Source organism: Balaenoptera borealis, assembly GCF_965194805.1.
Source record: "Balaenoptera borealis genome assembly, chromosome: 12".
In the NCBI taxonomy this organism is placed as follows: Eukaryota; Metazoa; Chordata; class Mammalia; order Artiodactyla; family Balaenopteridae; genus Balaenoptera; species Balaenoptera borealis.
Genome location: NC_138869.1, coordinates 74796394 through 74814660, shown reverse-complemented (window position 1 = coordinate 74814660; position 18267 = coordinate 74796394). Strand labels below are relative to the sequence as shown.

The 18267-nt window shown below is 48.9% G+C and overlaps 1 pseudogene across 1 annotated transcript; it reads right to left on the bottom strand.

Annotated features, from left to right (window-relative positions):
* Positions 1-8530: 8530 nt before the first annotated feature.
* LOC309607358 (GMP synthase [glutamine-hydrolyzing] pseudogene) lies at positions 8531-17897 on the bottom strand (annotated as a pseudogene). Its single transcript, XR_014249672.1, has 2 exons — positions 15092-17897; positions 8531-15055 (listed from the first exon to the last, which is right to left on the bottom strand). The product of XR_014249672.1 is annotated as a GMP synthase [glutamine-hydrolyzing] pseudogene (transcript).
* Between the last annotated feature and the right edge of the window lie 370 nt (positions 17898-18267).

Here is an 18267-nt window from a genome sequence, read left to right as displayed (position 1 = left end):
TGCCCCTTCACCCTCCGCACACAGCTTTCATTGTGTGATCCATTATGGCTGCTGGAGCTCCAGCCATCTCAGCCACATTCCAGCCAGCAAAGTAAAGGAAATGAGGAAGAGAAGGGCACTTATCCCTTTAAGAAGACTTCCAAAGAGCTGTCTATGCTGATTTAGCTTATGTCCTATTGGCTAGAATTCAGTCAAATGGCCACACCTACTTGCAAGACAGATGGGAATATAAACTTTATTCCAGGAGTCTATGGGCCCAGCAAAAAATTTGGGATGCTATCACTAAGGAAGATGGAAGAAAGAGAGAATGAGGACATCTAGCAGCCTCCACCACAAATCAGAATCCTTCCTGGCCAAGGATGGCAGAATTCTGAGCTAGGAACTTCTACCACTGCATCTGTTTGGGGCCAAGAGGACTGTGATATATGTCCCCATCACAGAATCTCAGATTGTTGTTAGGGACTAGAAGACTGGGTCCTTGTAGGCTCTAGCTCCCAAAGCAGACTCCCCTGTCCAGTCTGCTTTCTCTCTTTTCCATCTCAAGTGGTACTTCCCAATGAGACTTTTACTTCCTAACTCCTTCTCAGTCTCTGCTTCCCAGACACTGTTTGTTCATCACTTTCAGCTGCTTGGCAAGGCCCCTTTCTCTGGCCACTGCTCAGGGTCTCGGATAGGTTTGGACCAGCTTCTTGCAGGTGCAGCCCTGCAGCCCTCATCTCTGCTGGTGACCTGCATCTCTTGCTTCCTGCCCAGGGCTTCTCTGAGGCCCCAGCATGGCTCTCTTGGTGTTACCAAGTCCAAGTTCATACTGCTTGCTGCATGACAGGCCAATAAATCGAGAGACAAGGTGTTGGGGCAAGGAACAGTGACTTCATTGTTCTAGCAGAGCAAGAAAGCTAGCAGACCAGCTTAGAGGCTCTGGGTATAAGCATGCCTTCCGCCAACTTACAGACAAGAGGATGGGAGACAGAGGCTAAGCCCAAGGACTCACAGCTGAAAGCTGTGGACTAGTGTCCCAAAGAACCATCTGACCCCAGTTAGAATTCAGGCTTCTCTTATACTAAAAGGGGAGGGGGGGTGATTGTTTGCTGCAAACTCCTTGGTGTCAGAATCCTTTGTTCTTGCAGCTGTCCCTGTAGGTCCTGTCACGATGTTCCTATAAACCTCTAACAGGACAAATGTTATTCTCTGTTCTGCAACTTTTTATCTCTATCTCTTTTTATCTCTGTATGAATGGGAAAGTGTTATACCCTTAGAAGTCAGAGCCTTGAGAATGAGCTATCCTGTATATTTCAATCTATAGGCAACATTCTTAACTTGTAGCAAAAGCAATAGAACACAAAGGTGAAAGTAAAAGAAACAGATCCATCATGGGAGTACTTGCTTGGAGTACCTGCTTGGTGCTCAGGTAACTGCAACCAGGAAGCACTGGCCACCCTTGGTCAAGAGGGGGCGGCAGCCACTGAGAATTTTTTTCCTCCCACTCATCTCCTGGTGTGCAGCTCTGAGACACATGCCCCAAGACTCCTGAGATGACCCGTGGGGTCCAGAACCAGTTGCCCACACAGGTGGCTAATCCAACAATGCAAACTTGGCTTTGCTTTTCCCCTTCTTGGTGCCATTTCCCCTTCTCACTCCATCCCACTTGCAGGGACCACTTCCCGGGAAACTGCCCACAGGCCTGTGAGCCTTTGTCTCAGGGCAAGCCAGCTGAGACGTGGGATGTGCAGGGAGGCCTTGCTCTCTCTCTGTCCCACTTTCCTTCACACACCAGGAACTGCCCAAGCGGCACGTGACCTGAATTCAGAGACCAAGTTCAAATCCTGGTTCCAAGCTTTCAGCTGTGAGTCCTTGGGCTTAGCGTCTGTCTCCCATCCTCTTGTCTGCAAGTTGGCGGAAGGCATGCTTATACCCAGAGCCACCTTCAGGGCACCACCCTCCTTGTGTTCCACACAAGTGATGCCCCTTGGTGTGTGACACGTAGCTCCACTTACACCACAGGGTAAAGTGAGGCGGCGGGGGCATCTAGCCTGTGCACAGTAGGAGCTTAATGGAGTTTACTTCCCTTCCTTCTGCTGTTAGTCTGGGGGTCCCCTGAGGTCAAGAGACCTGTCTCCCCCTCAGACTGGGGCTCCTGAGGGCAGGGCCAGGAGCTTCCCTGTCCCTTCCTCTGGCTTCTCAGCATCTGTCCCCGCCCCCCCCCCCAACACCCCCACCCCCGGCAATGCTCCAGTCCGCTTTCTGCCCCAGAAGATGGCTGTTCTCTCCCAGGCAAGAATGCTGCCTGTGGGTCCACTGCTCAGCCCTTCTCTCTCTCTGTCCTCCTCCTGCCTGTGTGTTTGAGCAGGAACATGTTGCATTATGCTAACTGCAAGCTTACCCTTTGGTGATTAAAGGAACATGGTGTTGCAAGCAGAGCCACACTAATTACAAGGTGGAAAACACAGCTTTCTACCAAGAGACAAACGGGGACATTCGGTGCCTTTTCCAAGCGCAGCCAGGGATGTGCAAAGCTGGCACAGGTCCTAGGGAGCTGGGCAGTGGGGCTCCCCTGAGAAGCTGCCTGGTCCCCCTCTGTTTTGTGCACCCCTCCACCTGGTAGGGGGAAGAGAGTGACCTTTGCAGGGAGGAAATGAAATCCCTCCACAGGCCAGGTTCATTAACAGGCATCATTAACAGGCATTAGCAGGCACCGAACCACAACTCTCTTCCCTGGGAAAACACAGAGGCTGCTGAGGGAACAGCATGCCAAGCTGGGGGCTGGAGCAAGGGAGAGGTTCACAGAGTCCAAGCAGGGCAGCCTCATTCCTGATCACAGACTCATTCGTGCAGACCTGTTCTACCCCCACCCCTAGTCCCAGCCGAGGACCCCGCCTGCCCATCACAAGGGCAGCGAAAGCCTCTGGTGCTCAGCGCCTACAGCTTTCCAAGTCACTCTGCCACTTTTCATATTCCTTGTCTCCCTCTCTCCCTCCCTTCCTCCATCCCTCCGTCTTCCACTCCTCCCTTCCATCGATCATTGAGCACCAGCTTTGGAAGAATGCTCAGCCCTAGGGATACACAGTGAAGAGAAAGACACAACCCCACCCTCATGGCCTTTGATTCTAATAGAAGAGACAGATAGTAAGCAAATGATGATAGAAAATATTAGTAAATAGGATTGGGATGGGTGTTTGAGAGAAAAGTACAGGGGAATTTACCTAATCTGGGGTTAAAATCTTATTACACAATAAAGCTCGAGGTTACTATGTATCAGGAGTTGTCACAACTCCACTCACTCACTCACTCATTCATTCATTCATTCACTGCTTACCGAAAACCACAATTTGCCACGCCCTACGGCCTGGACGGAGAGGAAGTCAACAGCACCTCTCTTCCCTCATGGAGCCCCCTTTCCAGACGGGAGACAGACAATGAGCAGCTCAGTGATGGTTACAGTCACACCCAGCGCCAGGCATGTGCTGCATATTAGATACTTCATAGACTTTATTCCTTATAACAATTCTGGGGGTCATTATTATCCCCAACCTACAGGTAAGGAAACTGTTATCTCCATGAGGCCACAGGCTTTTGGATGTCCGTGCTGCCCTGAGGGCTTGGAATAAAAAGAAAATATATGTAAACTCCAGCAGATCAAGAATAACTCTGACCCTTCCCTGGGCAGGGAGTTACTGTGAACATGCTGGCTCCTCGTCCACATCCCAGTGCCAAGGTCACCCTGGATGGTGCCTGACAAATCCTTGCTGAGCGGATGAGGATGGACGGTCTGGTCCGCAGGATCGCACAGCCGCCCAAGCCCACGAGCATCTCCCGGCTTAGCGGAGGCCCACTTCTTTCCTTGATAGCGACAGTTTCCCAAGGCCTGCAGGGGGAGGTCATTTTAAATGCAATGATTTCTTGTTACGTATGTCTATTGACTTGTCTCCACATTCCACCGGCATTCTCCAATACTCAGCCAACAGAACAGCCCACTTACACCAATTCACAGCAGACAAGGATGTATATATTCATCGCCGCCAGCTCTCCTCTCCCGAGCCGGGCTGTTGCTTCCAGTGTATCAGGGCTCACAACCTTGGGGGCAAGCGGCCCTTTGCAGTGGACCATCCAGTTCCTTCCTTCTCCTGCCTACATGCCTTGCCTTGCAGGAGCTCCCCTGCCAGGGTGGGAGAGTTAGGGACATGTACATGACACAGGTGATGTTGTGCCTCTCAAAGTCAAGGGTGGCGGCAGGGGTAAGACAGGTGAAGCTGTTGGATGAGGTGAGGTCTTTGTCTCATCCTTGAACTTAAGTTCCCCATGTTCAGGCCTGACAGGAAGGTTCTGTGCTAGGACCTGGGGAAGTTCATGGAATGAGGCTGCAGGGGCTGATCTGTAAGCTGGGATGAGGGGAGGTGGGGACATCACCCCATGTACCAGGTATTTCAGATCTTTAATCGCTCACCCCTCTGGGTCTACCTGCTTCAATATCTGAGCTGGAGGCGAGGATCCCTGTCCTCTTCTGCCATCTAGAATGTTGGGGTGGCCACACTGAACTGTCAGTGCCCCCCTCCCATATCCCCTCTGGTACACGACAGCCCACTTCCAGATGCTTTTAACTTTTTGGCTGAGAGCGTTCCTTGGCCTTGGAAGCCTTTTGTGCCCCTTCATGGAGGGCTAGAAGAGCTGGGGAATATACAACCCGAGAGTAGCTCAGCCCGTGATTGACGGGAGGAGGTGTATAAATGCCCCAGCTCCCTCACCTCCATGGGCACAGAAGTCCAAGGTGCAGGTTCTGCACTGGCTTCTAGAGCTCCTAGCAAGATGAAGCAGGATCAGCTGGGGATCTGATCATCAATGCTTGTCTGTCTTGGCTTCCTTCCCTTCCCTGCCCCACTTCCCTACTCCTCCTCCTGAGTTTTCCAGGATCAGCTCCTGCATAAGCTACTTGCACACAAGTCCTTACTCAGGCCTCTGTAGGGGAACCCAAATGAACAGTGGCATCATTGGTGTGTGGATTCAGATCCTATTTCTATTACTTAGACCTTGGGTCAGAGACTTAAGCTCTCTTTGCCTCCATTTCCTCGTGTGTAAAATGGGCATAATGACAGACCCTACCTCATAGAGTTGTTCTGAAGATTGGATGAATGATTACATGGAGAGCCTGACAATAGTACCTGGCAAGTGGTGAGTGCTCAAATGTGACTAAACCGTGAGCCCCGCAAGGCCAGGGGCGTTTCCAGCCTCACACACCTTGTGTGTGTTGTTAACCATTCCCAGACAGGGCAGAGTGCTTGGCAATATTTACGAAATCAAATTCTTGTCCTAACTCCGACCCCGGTGTTCCTGACTTTGGCTCCTCCTCCACTCCTGACTACATGTTGTGTTGTGAGTCTGGGCTCTGGTTCCCAGCCCGGCCTGCACCTGCATCCATAATGCACTGCTGCCTTTGCTGAAGTCAATGGTGTTGCTGGGCAGGGGAGCCTGAGGCCGTTCCCAGGTGACCCTGCCCTCTCAAGGCACACACACAGGCCCGGGAGGTCAGACCCGGGAGTGACGTCCTCGTATTAAAGGAGACCTATTCTCTAGCTTCGCTTCCCTTCACCCTGGGCAAGGGCGCCCGCAGGAAGCCCAGGGCAGCCTCTCTGAGGACTGCAATTTCTAATTAGCCTCGGCTCTTTGAAAAGAGTAAAATGCTACACAAATGGGAGTTGTTAATAAAAACAAGTGATCTTGTTGGGGTTGAGCATGTGGCTGGCCAGGCCTCTTCTTTCTCCTTGATGGAGGCAGCGTAATAGAAAACAGTACTAGAAAGAAGCAGACCAGGAGTTTAGTCCCACCTGTTACTAACTCGCTGGGTAACCTTGGACAAAGTATGTCTTCTATGGGGGCCTCTGTGTCCTCCTGGATAAAATGAGAGTTTTAAAAGTTCCTCCCATCTCTGATTCCATGACAGACCTCACCAAGGATTGCAGGCAGCAGGGCCAGACGTTTAATACCTATTGCATGCCTGAGGATTCTCACCTATGGACTAATTTATTCTGCACGATGACCCAGACTCTGGGTTTATAGATGAGAACATCAAGGTTGGGAGAAGTTACATAACTCATCTAATGTCATCTAATAACTCATCTAATGAGTTACATAACTCGTCTAATGTCACATGTTAACAATGATGAAGCTGGTGTGTGTACATTCATGTGTGTACGTTTGGGCATCTGCACACACACAAGTGTGTTTGTGTGCACATCGTGTGTATGCATGTGTGCACATGAACATGTGTGTTATGTGTGTATCTGTGTACATATATGTGCCTTTGGTGTGGACGTGTGTGTGCACGCATGTGGGTCTGCTTGTGTGTGTTGAGCTGCATGTGCGGGGTGCACACGTGTGGCATCTGGTCAATAGCCAGTTTTGTCTGAGATGCCCCTGATGGCAGTCACCCCAGGTCCCATCCCCTCTCCTTTTCCTTCTTTCTTCCCTCCTTCCTGTGTCTCTAGGCAGAGCCACCTGAACTGGTTTTCTTTAGAAGAGAAAACAAAGCCTGCTCTTTCCAAACTCCAAATTCTTTTACCTGCTGGAAAATCCATAACAATTAACTAGATCTGCTGGAGGGACAAAAAAAACCCGGAACCTGCTGAGATGGCTGTAGGAAAGGCGGTTGTTCTCTTGCGCAGGTTAAAAATTCAGAAGGTGCATTGGCATATGATATGAGGCGCAGTCTTTTACTAAAGAGATTTAATGGCCCACAATTCAATTTGAACTGGAAGATTCCCCCCGATGACTCTTTATAAAGTCTTCCCAAGACCTGAGTCGATATCTGGGGGGCTGGCAAGGAGCAGCAATCGATTAGCTGTCTCTGCCAATGAGCATTACAAGCCGAGGAGGGTGGAGGGGAGTTGCCTCATAAAATCGGCCCCGTATCAACTGGCTGCAGGGCCGTCCAGGCTGAGACAAACGATGGCTAATGCAAGGCCTGAGAGCTAATCAAATTCTCCAGGAACCCACTGGGCTAAATGAATCCAGAGGCCCCTCTCCTACCAGGGGCCATGTAGCAGGGGCCAGGAGCCAAGTTTCTAATAATTTCAAGCCAAAGGATCCTCAGGTGTGAGGTAAGACCTTATCGTACAAGATTTGAAGTTTCATTGTGTTCTAACCAGTTCAGAAAAGAAAAGAGAGAAGTGACTGTGATACCACGTTTTTTCCTTAGGCCACTGATTTGGCAACCTCAGCTGTACAAGAATATAACAAGGATTCCAGAGTAACAAAAAAATGGCTTCCGGGCATTTAAAAAGTCCTCATGATAAAGTCTCTGCATTAAAATACATGCGCTACTCAAGGAAGAGCAATTCAGACCCTCACCCAGAACCTATTAACTCTTGTTTTATACATGATTCTAATGAGCTTTATTTTTCTGGTCTCACATGACAGTTTAGTACTAGGAAACAAGTAAGATTTAAGTGAGTAAGGGATGGCTATGCTAAAGGTAGTGACGTTATTGGCCACAAGAGGTAATAGCTCAGAGATAAGGCAAAGAAACTATAAAACCGGAGTAGGGTGGGCATGAAATTTGGAACCACTTAGGGCAAGGGCAAACTGTCCTATATTCTGGAGTCTCTGTATTAGTCTGTGATCAGACTGATTTTGGACGCACGCAGCAGTAAGCAGCAGCTTGCAGCAAGCAGCAGCAAGCAGTAGCTGGAAGAAAGATCTTAGTTCCCGGACCGGGAGTCCTAACTACTAGACCACAGAGGCCAGAGGCTACACCCTAAACCCCCAGCTCTTGCCTGCCTTGTCAGGAAAGAATTCAGGCAAGGAGGCAGAAGGTAAAGAGAAATGTAAAAAGTTTATTGGAAAAGCAGAGTACATGTGGAAAGACCCATGGGCAAACTCAGAGAGAAGGAGTCATGCCTTTGGGAAGTTTAAATCCTTTATAAAGGGACAGTTTTCCAGGTCTTTGTCTTCCTTCTGGCCAATCATCTTGTTTTGTCCTCCTGGCTAATTTGTCTCAGGACCCTCCCTTTAGGTGAACACGCACCTCTCAGCCAAGATGGATCTTGACGTGAAGGCATCTGGGAGAAGCAAGACTCATCATGGCCTAGAATTGTCCTCTGACTTTTGACCCCCAAGGAGCCTTTCTGCGCATGTGTGGTGTCTCCCTTGCCCCAAGGAGGGGGGAAGCAGAGATCCCTTGATCCTTTATGCAAACAAGGTTTTGCCCCTCTTTGTTCTTGCCATGACTGTTATCTTAAGGCATCCACATTTACCCTGTCTCTGTAGTTTCTTCCATTTTGGAGAGTAAACAGGAGGTTGATTTTATTTTATTTTATTTTATTTTATTTTTTATTAATTTATTAATTTATTAATTTTTGGCTGCTTTGGGTCTTTGTTGCTGTACGCGGGCTTTCTCTAGTTGCGGTGAGCGGGGGCTACTCTTTATTGCAGTGCGTGGGCTTCCCATTGCGATGGCTTCTCTTTGTGGATCACAGGCTCTAGGTCTGTGGGCTTCAGTAGTTGTGGCATGTGGGCTCAGTAGTTGTGGCTCGAAGGCTCTAGAGTGCAGGTTCAGTAGTTGTGGCATATGGGCTTAGTGGCTCTGTGGCATGTGGGATCTTCCCGGACCAGGGCTCGAGCCCGTGTCCCCTGCATTGGCAGGCGGATTCTCAACCACTGCGCCACCAGGGAAGTCCCAGGAGGCTGATTTTAAATGTCTAACCTGAAGCCCACCTATCTCCTGTCTCAGGAAATGCAAACAGGAGGCTAGTGCCCAGCCCAAAGCCCACTTTTTTCCTGCCCCATGAAATGTAAATGGGAGGCCAGTTGTAAATGTCTAACCTGGGGCCCATCTATCTCCTGCCTCAAGACTGACAAAACAAAATACCATAGACTGCGTGGCTTAAACAGACATTTATTTTCTCATAATTTTGGAAGCTAGAAGTCCAAGATCAGGGTGCCAGCAGGGTTGGCTTCTGGTGAGGATTCTCTTCTTGGCTTGCAGATTGCTCTCTCCACACTGTGTCTTCACGTGGCCTTTCCTCTGTGGGCACAGGAGGAGAGAGAAAGCTCTGGTGTCTTTTCCTATGCTTTTAAGAAAACCAGTCCTACCAGATTAGGGACCCACTCTTATGACATCATTAACCTTAATCACCCCCTTAAAGGTTCCATATCCAAATACAGTCATATTAGGAGGTTAGGGCTTCAACATATGAATCTGGGGGGGGCCACTATTCAGACCATAACAGTCGCCAAAGCCTGCAGTGCCCACCATGGGACAACAGTTGATGTTCATAAAGAGTTAGCAAGGGTAGCTTTTCAATCATGTGTAGTTACTTCTCTCTCAGACGGCAGGGAAATAACGGACGCATTTAATAAAGACTGCCAAAGAATATTGGCCAAAACACTGGCTTTTAAGGGAGAGCACTCCATTTAAAAAGAACGTCACTCTTGTGAACTAGTTCTTTTTCAGGGTCTTGACACAGCTGTTACGAAATGTCACCCTCAAATTAAGGATCATTTGAGGAGAATTTATTAAAGGGGTGTTTACAAAGGTGCAGGTAGAGAGGGACCCACAAGGGGGAGCACTTGTAGACCAGGCTGGGAAGGGTGGGGATGTGATGCCCCAGGCCCTGAAGCCCAGGTCAGCGAGACCCTGCGACGAGAAGGCTGTGAGTAGAGGGCTGACCTACAACAAGTGGAATCTCAGCTCTAGGGGGTTAGGCAGATCCCAGCAAGGAGGAGGGAGGAGATGGGAAGTAAGTCACCTGAGCTCCCTATCTCTTCCCTCCTTCCCTCCAATCTCAAATAGGGGCTCCCGTGTGCTAAATCTGACCAGAAGTCAGACATCAGGCAGGGATGAGTGCGTGGTTTCAGCCTCCTTGGGGTGGAGCGTGGACATGAAAGAGTAAACCAAAGATGCCCTGGTGCCTTACCTTTTCCGAGGTGCACCTGGCCCTGCAACAGGTCATCTTCCCTATCCCACTGGGTGTTGGGTAGGTGCAGGGGCTGGGGGAGCTACTTCCTCTCCTCACTTCCCTCCTTCCAGCTCTGACCCTGTTTCATTCTCTTGTCTTCCCCAAAGATAAGAGAGGGAAAGAACTAACCTAAAATGTCTCTCCAGCTCCAACTTGCCGTGTCCTGCCATCAAACACCACATACCGCATACATGTCCCCCTCCTCAACAAGAAGAGAAACTCATTTCACACCATTAGACGTTTCAAAACGGAGCTCCATCATTTACTCAAACCCCACCCCACCTGAGGATCCAGTGTCACAGCCGCCACCAGTGCTGAAAAGAACAGAGGCAGCTTTTCCACACCTGCAATGACTGATTTGCACCAAACCGCTCTAATTAGCACATTCCACGCTATGATTAGACTTCCAGGGGAAACATGCCAAATGCCATTAATTATGGATGTGATCTTAAATTATTCACTTGGAATGTTTTTTTTTCCTTGATGTGCCCCTTTCATCTCCCACTAACTTTTTGTCACATCCAAGAATAGATCCAATTAAGCCTCCAAAAGCGGGAGTTTGTTATGTTAAAGAAAATGTAAACTGAAAATGAATCACTTCTTTTTTCTCCCCAGTTGTGGCGTTGGTGGTGATCAGGAAGCAACCAAAAGAGGAAAAGAGACGTGATTTTCTTCCCTCCCTTTCCTTTCTGCAGATCTTGGTCCACGTGGCTCATCAATGCCACCTTGCTCATTCTTATGGGAGCCTGGATGGGGATCTCTTAGACAGGTTCCTTAGAAGTAAATCCGGAGCTGAGGATTCGTGCGCAAAGGATGTTTTTAGGAAGCTGCAAAGGAGTCGGGGAAGCAGGACGAGGAAGGCGAGGCAAGGGGCAATTTCAGGCCACATCCCAGCGGGAGCTCTGGAGCATAAATTATACCTCTGCATTTCTAAGGCAAGGGAGCTGGGCTTTCAGACTTCTGCACAGGTCAGTCATTGACTAAGGACTGCCGGCAGCCAGAGAGGGTGTACACTCCCAGGCACTTGGTCCACTGCAAGTGTGGACCAAGCAGTTCCCAAAGGCAGTTCTTTGATGAGACTAACAGGCGTGGGCCATTAGAAACTAAATGGAAGCTGGAGACCGGCTGCACAGAATCTCCACTAAACGGGGATCTACAGGATCACAGACAGCAGAATAGAAAAAGGAGCCCCCAAAGTCAGCATGCCCCTGTGTGGTCTGTGGGCACGGTGCTCCAAGCACCCAGGTGGACCCCGCACTGTGCTGTGTGATGTGGTAGAGACACAGGCAAGTCCTGTTGGACTCAACACTCCATGTCAGAAACTGGCCCAACACAAATGAGAAGAAAAATCTGAGGGTGTTAGATTAAATGCAGGTGTGTGTGATTGAAACGTGATTGCTAGAAAGAGTCATAAATGTGAAGAGGTTCTCCTGGGAGAGTTAGAACTGAGCTGGGTTCAAGAGGATGAAAAGGAAAAATAAAGATTCCTTACCTATAGTGCTTTATGCTGCACAAAGAGCACTCTCCCTTCTGTTTTCTCATTTAAGCCTAGAAACGACTTATTATACCCTAAGGTGGTATAATAGACCCATTTTACAAATGGGAAACATCGAGGCTCAGAAAGGTCATGGGCTGACTTGTCCAAGTGCTCAAGTACTGTATGGTGAAGCGGAGCCTTGAGTTCCTTCCCGCCTTTAGATTCTAAGGCCTGTGTTCTCTGCACTACGCCACACTGCCTCCCAGGGAGCAGGATCTAGCAGGGCAGAGAGGACAAGGAAGGGCATTCTGGGTGGGGGAACAGCACAAGCAAAGTCTTAGAGGCTGAAATGTACATATAAAGGCTATGAGGAAAGGAGCTGGTCTGATTAATATCCATATTGTAGTAGCCTTGGAGGAAGGTCGTTCCCACCCCCTTGATCTGTCCCTACCATGTCACAGTGGAATAATAGTCTCCCTCTAGAAGGAATCCAGGCCTGGAAGCAAACCCCATGTGGAAGTGGCTGCCTGTCCAGGCCTTTTAGCGTCAACAGGAGTCATGTAAGAGGCATACACAGGAGGCTGGGAGCCAGAGGGGTGCACAGAGCTGGAAGGACACTGTTGGTCAGAGACCCAGGCCATGAGAGGCTGCTCTGTATGTCCCAGATAGGCCGGCAGCCAAGAGCAGCGTCGGACAGCTAGAGATGCCCACAGACAGTGCTGCCCCGGTCCAGTCACCGCTGCTTCCTGTTCCATCTCAGCTTCAGAGTGGCATTAGGGAAAGATGGGCTGTCTGTCCAGTTCACCAGACATTTAGTAAGCATCTCCTATGTACCAGAAGTAGGTACCCAGTCTCCCATACATGACAACTGGGGTATTTTTAAATCTGCCCACGGAATCTTTGGCACTCCTCCCTTCAAAAGGGGGAGCCTAATTCCGTTGAATGTGGGATGTCCTTAGTGATGTTTTTCCTCATCCATAGAATGTAGTGGAAGTGACAGTGTGTGACTCCCAAAGCTAGGTCATAAAAGACGTTGTTCCGTCTGCCTCTCTTTCTCTTGAATTGCTCACTCTGGGGAAAGCCAGCCAGCTTCAAGGCACTCGTGCAACCAGGAAGAGGCCACCCTGAGGCGCACAGCGCCTCCTGCCAAGCCAGCATCAGCTCTGCAGCCGTGTGAGGGATCCGTGGGAAGCCACTGCTTCTCCTCCTGGGCTCCTCCAGCCCCAGCCAGGCCTTCAGATGAAAGCATCCCTGACCAACACTTTAACTACAACCTGATGAGAAATCTCGAGCCAGCACCACCCAGCTAAGCTGCATCCAAATTTCTGACCCAGAAACCATAGATATTTATTGCTGTTTTAAACCACTAAGTCTTAACATAACTTGTCAAGCAGCAATAACTAATACAGGACAGTACAGCGTGTCAGGACCCATTGAAAATGGGCCTTCTTGACTCCATCTAAGGAACATATCAGCACAGCATCACAGTAATGATACAGAAAAACCTGCATCCAAAAGGTTTTGCAAATAATGAGCAGTTTTGCTGAAGATTCTCTGGAAGGGGGAGGAGTGAGGTGGGAATTACATCTCACAGCAGAGACCCAAACTCCTTAAAAGTCTTCTTTAACCTCCACTTCCCTCTAGAAAATGCTCTCTAGATGGGTCTGCTTTTTCCAGAACTCCAGCCCACCTGTGTCATGCTTCCACAATGCTTCCACTGGTAGTGTTACCGAACTAGGTTTGTTTTGCCCAATGCACAGGAAGCCAAAACATTGAGACACAGAGGGTTTGCAGCAAAGAGAGGGTTTATTTGCAAGGCAGCCAATCAAGGAGACAGGAGGAGAAATCTCAAATGCGCTCACCTGAAGGCAAGGGCCTCGGGGGGATTTATGGGATAAAGAATAAAGAAGCAGGGCAGTCTCAGGCATGGGGAGCGTGGGGGAAAGGTGATTGGAAAAAGGTGTGATAATCCTTGTTCTGTGCAGGCGTAACTAAACTATATGCCTCCACACGTGCAAAAGTTTACCAAGGACGCTCGCGCATGCCCAGTTGAAGGGTCGGGGATCCCTTCCAGTCTTAACCTGCTCAGCTTGAACTAGGCAACTGACTCCAAGTTCCTGGGACACAATTGGAGCAAACATCTTACTGTTTAGGCTACATGCCACTTGGAGGACAGGCGAGTCTTAAAACGACCTGGATTAGTGAAGGCAAGCGAAGTGGATTTAACCACGGTTTCAGTAGCACCGTCCCAATGTTCCTCCCTGCCTGTTATCCGCGGCCAGTACAACCGAGGCATCACCAAGCAGGACCAATGCTCTGAAAGGTGGGGACGGCTGTGATCCTTCAATACGTTGGCCCCGTCACTGCAGCAAGAGCAGTAGTAGACAATCGTGCAAGGTCAGTGCGAGTCCGGGGAGAGCGTGCCTGCGTGCGGGCTGGAGGTCACTGAGCGTCACGGAGGCATGAGTGAGGGCTGAGATGTGAGAGACGCCAGGAGGCGGAGAGAGCATCCTGGTTGAGACCTTAGGTTGTGCAAAGCTGCAAAGGCACGGCAGCGTGAGGGAGAGCGGCGTGCTTGGGGAATTGTGCCCCCGTGGCTCTTGCACCTAAAGAGAGAGAGAGAGCTCCAGGGTCCAGAGGGCTCTGGCCAAACTTCCCCGGGGTTGGGAGGGTTGGGGGCAGAGGTTGAGACTCCCAGGGCAACTCGAGCTTGCCCGAACCTTGGATTGTTCTTCATTGGAAAACAGCCTGGTTTGGCGTTCACTTTGATTACTAAGTGATTACTCCTCTGTATATAGGGTCAGGACTCTCAAACTGTAATGGTTAAATTCTGATTCCTGGGCCCCACCGCCCAGAGGTTCTGAGTCCTCAGAGCTGAGGCAGAGCCTGGGAATCTGCCTCATAACAAGGGTCCCAGGGGCTTCGGCTGCAGGTGGCCCTCACATTTTAGCAGCTTCCTGAACTATCTTGGTGCTGAGAATCACCTGGGAAGTTATGAAAAACACCGATCCCTCCCCTGGAGACTCTGGTCCAGGGAGCTGGCCTAGGGCAGTGATTCTCAAAGTGTGGTCCCAGAAGCACCAGCACCCGGCACACCTGGGGATTTGTTATACTTGCACAGTTAGGTCCCACCCTAGCGCTACTGAATCGGAATCTCCAGGACCAGGTCCCAGGCCCCCCATTTGTTTGAACAAGCTCTCCAGGTGAGTCTGATGTCTGCTAATGTGACAACCATAGCCTGGAATTTGAATTGCTTAACGATTACAGCAGGTGATTGGTAGCATTGGACAAGGTTGGGAAGCCTTGCAAGCACCGAGGACACAACCAGCTCCTGTTGCCCAAGGTTGCCTGAAGGCCTGGATTCTCCCCAACTTGCCTCTGGTCCTCTCCAGAAAAAAAGGTGTCCAGGAAACAGTCAGTATTTCCCCTTTACAAGCAGGTAATTTTCGGAAGAGGTGGGGAGCAGATAATTAAAACCCCACCTCAACCTGCACACGCATCCACTCCTCCACACCCGGCCTCCGGTGCTCCCCGAGAAGAAGTGGAGTTCCAGAGGACCCTCTCTCCTTTCCCTGCCTCATAGGGTACCTGAAACCCCACCGTCAGTGTAGCAGTCTTTTCATCCTCTCACCTACACACACACACACACACACACACACACACACACACACACACACACACACACACACACACACACACATGCTTTATTCAATCAGATTTATTTATTGAGCATGTTCTTGTGCCAGGTAGCGTGCTAGGAGATGAGGATGCTTGCAATTACATCTGACCTGAAAAAATGTCTTAAACCTTAGCAGACAAAGCTTCACCCTAGAGCTTCATTAGAGCTTCCCAACGGTGGAGGAGATCTTGTAGGTGGAGGGATGGTACTTTGGGAGCGTGCAGGGCGAGGGTGAGGGAGGGCATTGGGAAAAGAACTTGTCTGACTTCAACTTAGAAACCTGTTTATTGAGCAGTTAGTGTGTCCCAGGAACTTCACTGGGGGCTCAAGAGAGGTAATACATAGTGTGACTGCGAATCCTGGGCCTTCAAGGGTGCATCACCCAGGGGAGCTCTCCTGCTTTTCTGAGAGGCATTGCAGTATTGAGGGCAGAACCCGGGTTTGTGGTCACAAGAATGGAATACTGGTCTGGCAGGTTGTCTGGCTAGCTGTGATCTTGGGGAAGTCAATTTATCCCAAAGCCTCATACCTTCTGTGGTAGGGGAAGGAGTTCTCTGTAAAATGGGAGTCGTCATAACCACCCTGCTGCTAAGAGCAGATGAGATGATTGTGGCTGCACCTTGTAGACTCTGGACAGCTGTAGATACTTTTTCTGTGGATCTATGTTTAGTACCTGCTATCAGACATAATTTAACTGGGGGTCAGTTAACACAGTGGACAGAAATCCCTGTCCTTGTGGGGATTTCAGTGGGGGAAGATGATGATGAATGAACAAATAGGGTGTCCATGGTGTCAAGGGCTCTGGAGGAAAATACAGCAGAGCTGGGGGCTAGGAAGGACTGAGGGAAAGGGTGCTGCTATTTATATAGAATGGCCAGAGAATATCTTTGAATAAGTGACAAAGTGGTGCTTGAGCTGGAGCTAAAGGAAGTGGGGAAGGAATCACAGGGTTATCTGGGGAAAGAGCATACCATGTGGGGGGGGGAACTGTAGGTGCAAAGGTCCTGAGGTAGGTATGTGCTACAAAGAGTATCAGGGTTACTAATGAGGGGAGAACCAATTGCTGAAGTTTCAGGCATTTTTTTTTTTTTTTTTTAAGTAGAACAAGAAGTTTATTACTCCCACTCAGTAGTTCCTGGGGGCTTTGATGTTAAGTCATACATATTTCGAGAAATACCAGGAATCTTCTTAATCTCAGTGACCATCTTTAACACCACCTCTACAGGGATCTCATTGCCAGGGGTTGCAGGTATACCAGTCATGAAATCACTAGTAATAAATCAAAAGTAATAACCATGGATCTCTGGCAGGAAGGCTGCTTCTGAAGTGGGTCCGGATCAAAATGTAAAGGTGTCAAAATCACCGGCATCTGGCTGATTTTCCCAGCATACCCAGACTCCCTGAGAATGTTATGGGCCTCAAAATCAGCTTGGCGTAAAGTACTGAGCACCCCTGTTGTCAAGAAAGTGGGGGTAACATCTGTAGGACGTTCTTTAACTGGTGGGCCAAATATATAGACAACTCTGTTAATGTTGTGACACATGCGAGGTGTAAGTCTAGCCAGGAAAATAGATCCCCAGTCAGGCTCATCCTTACTGGAGATTCCACACATATAACTATAAGAACAACAGTCACCCTGCACACCCACAGTTTTAATTGGTAGCAGGAAGGCATTCGGTGAATGCAGACTTGTAATTTGCATCAGCTTCTCCTGATCCTCTTCTGTTGTGCAGGCTTTGACTCTCTGTAATAGTGTATGTGGCTTTTTAATGCTTGCAGAAAAATCAGCTACTATTTTCAAAATATTGTTGGTTTCAGGAAAATCCTTACAAATATAAGGTTCCTCAGCACATATTACTCTGATTGCCAGGCTTGGACCTGGGAGTGCATGCCTGGAAACGAACTCTTCTGGAAGTCCAAGTTCTCTGCCTAACATCCTTGCTTCATCTTGATGAAAATCTTTCAAAAGTTCTATGACTTTTCCCTCCTCTCTCAACTTTCTGATAAGCTCTGTGTCGTTATGATGGGGTTTGATGAATTCAGCTTTGCCACTTGCAACAAGGGAGGCACTTTCAATTAGATCAGGCCATAAAGTACCTTGGGCAAGGAAAACCTCCTCTGGTTTCAGGTTCATTTCTCCAATTACTTCATTGGCAATCTCAACAAAAGTATCCCCCATGATTTTTCTTTTCTCCTCAGGACTCGTAGTCATATTTAAGGTTTTGCTAATTCTCTTTCGTGGAGTTCTGTCTTCATCTGATATTGGTAGAGTTGTTGTTCCATCGTAGAAAGAATGAGCAGCATTTATCACTTTGACTTGAATTCCAAGCTTTTTGAGGGCCTCTTCAACAGACTGACATTCTCGTTTTCTCATAAAGCCATTATCAGTGTGCACAGCAATGACTTGATCTTGGTTCAAAGCACGATTCAACAAAGCTGTACAAACTGTTGAGTCTACTCCACCACTGAGCAAAACCAAAACTTTTGATGTGCCGACCCTCTCTTTGATCTCGTGAATGCACTCAAGTTCTCTGTTCTGCACAGTGAAGGTCCCACTGCACCCAGCTATGTCGAAGAGGAAATTCTTCAGTATTACTTTCCCATTTTCTGTAAGGCCAACTTCAGGGTGGAACTGGACTCCATATAACTTTTTAGATTCATTTGCTCTACCTGCTGGTGTTGGAGGGTCTCCTGCAGAGGCGGGGGGTGGCTGTGGCTCACCGTGGGGACAAGGACACTGGCAGCAGAAGTTCTGGGAAGTACTCCTTGGCTTGAGCCCTCCCAGAGTCTGCCATCAGCCCCACCAAAGAGCCTGGGTAGCCTCCAGTGCTGGGTCGCCTCAGGCCAAACAACCAACCGTTTCAGGCATCCTGACAGCTACTTTTTAAACACAACCATGATTTAAAATTATATTAAATTATAATATCAAAAAGAAATGTAATATATGTTTGAAACCTATTACTTTGTCATTATTTAGCTACATTCTAATTCTGTGTATTTTACTCTGATCCATGCGCTTCAGGTTATTTACATCTATCGTGGGCATATAGTGAAATTGCCATGTAATAGAGGGAACTGCCTATCCATTCTCAACTCTGCATTCAGTGACATCGTGTCAGGAGCTTGAAACCCGCCATGCTGGGAGTATTTACACCTTGGAAGTT